Genomic DNA, 2,500 nt, shown 5'->3' on the forward strand with positions numbered 1-2,500 from the left:
AAACACATTCAAACTCCTTCTCTCTTCTTCTCTTATGTTCCACGTTTCTGCCCCATACAGTGCTGTTGGCACAATCACTCCTTCATACAGTCTCCTCTTCGCATTCATTCCCAAATGTCTATTCCTCATTACACTCTTTAAACCACCAATAATGATGATAATAATATAAATAATAATAATAATAATAATAATAATAATAATAATAATAATAATAATAATAATAACAATAATAATAATAATAATAATAATAATAATAATAATAATAATAATAATAATAATGATGATGATGATGATGATGATGATGATGATGATGATGATGATGATGATGATGATGATGATGATGATGATGATGATGATGATGATGATGATGATGATGATGATGATGATAATAATAATAATAATAAATAATAATAATAATAATAATAATAATAATAATAATAATAATAATAATAATAATAATAATAATAATAATAATAATAATAATAATAATAATAATAATAATAATAATAATAATAATAATAATAATAATAATAATGACAATAATAGTAGTTGAAAGAAATTCGTGAGCCTACATTATCGATCCCCAATTCTATACATTAAACTTATGTTCTATATTCCTTTTTATAACAGAAGTATAAATTAAACACGGTTAAATTCTAAAATGGGAACACGCTTTGAACTTAGGTTGGTCATCATAGAATCCCGTTTCTGGCAATATGGCAAACCATCCTTCTCATTATAGACTCAAACACTTAGCTGTGCACGACAGTTGACCACAACGCGAGGTCGTTACCATTGCGCCACGTTGACCGTTAAAAAGAACGGCATGGAACATGACCTGCCCATTCCCCGACAACACTCACATGGTACAGTATGTAATATTAATTTCATCGAGTCTTTATTCAGACAAGCCATTCGGTAAGTGTGTGAAGCTACGTCAAATGGTTTAACAAGCTCTGCCGCCGGTAAACTGCCGCACAGCTAAGGGTTCAAGTCCCAGTGGGAGAGTTTGGTAATCCATTTGTTGCAACTTCACACACATTTGGGTCTCCTCTGTGGTTACGGATTTGCAAAGACATGGTCCGGATTTGTGCGAACCCTGCACCTAAGGTGACGGTGTAATGTAAAGCGAGTTGTCTCTCTTGTTAACTCGTTTAGGGATTAAGATTGGAACATAGATAGTACAGACAGGTTTAGGGGTAGCGAGGAGTAAATGTAGAATGAAAAAATCAGATTATACATATAGATGTATATATGTATATATATATATATATATATATATATATATATATATATATATATACATATATGTATATATATAAATATATATATATATATGCATATATACTGTATATATATATATATATATATATATATATATATAAATTGCACATCTATTGACGACGTATATGCTCACATGTGTAGTGTGTTTATGCATTTATGTTTGCCAGTAAAGAGAACGTGTGGTCTTTGTGACTGATTACATGAGTCGGCTGACCCCGTTCTCTTCAAAATGACGTAATAGCAATCATCTACTCTTAGGAAAAAAATGATCGAGATATTTATCTTGTGCGAATATTTTCCTCGCGGATATTTTAAATAATAGTTCGCTGATTTCCAGAGCATCTCAATTTCAAAAGATTCATTTGATATGGATCAAAAGATCTTGCCTAATGGCTTTTATGCCTTTTTTTTTTTTCCATCGAGCAGATTATTGAGAAAGAACTTTTGTGGTGATTTTATCCCGTTCTGATGCTCTGATATTGAGCGGTTGTGTCACGGGTGAGTTTGGTGGTAAACTGCGGCGACATCATCTACCCCCAGTCCACGGACCACGGGCCCCGGCCCACGTCACCCGACCCACGGCCCACGGCTCCCGGCCCACGTCACTCGACCCACGGCCCACGGTTCCCGGCCCACGTCACTCGACCCACAGCCCACGGCTCCCGGCCCACGTCACTCGACCCACGGCCCACGGTTCCCGGCCCATGTCACTCGACCCACAGCCCACGGCTCCCGGCCCACGTCACTCGACCCACGGCCCAGCTCCCGGCCCACGTCACTCGACCCACGGCCCACGGTTCCCGGCCCACGTCACTCGACCCACGGCCCACGGCTCCCGGCCCACGTCACTCGACCCACGGCCCACGGTTCCCGGCCCACGTCACCCGGCTCCCGGCCCACGGCTCCCGGCCCACGTCACTCGACCCACGGCCCACGGTTCCCGGCCCACGTCACTCGACCCACGGCCCACGGTTCCCGGCCCACGTCACTCGACCCACGACCCACGGCTACCGGCCGACGTCACTCGACCCACGGCCCACGGTTCCCGGCCCACGGGTGACGGTCCCGGTTGTCATGGCGTCATTGTAAGGCTCTCGCCGGGTCCTCAAACCCCCTTAACCAGCGATAGTGGAGAAGGAGGATGTATTATTACGGGTCTTGGAAGCCGGCGCCCGTCCCCTGCCTTCATTACCACCGCTACGGATATGACATTGTC

The sequence above is a fragment of the Oratosquilla oratoria genome, chromosome 16, assembly GCF_046742065.1.
Source record: "Oratosquilla oratoria isolate Oo_2021 chromosome 16, ASM4674206v1, whole genome shotgun sequence".
NCBI lineage: Eukaryota > Metazoa > Arthropoda > Malacostraca > Stomatopoda > Squillidae > Oratosquilla > Oratosquilla oratoria.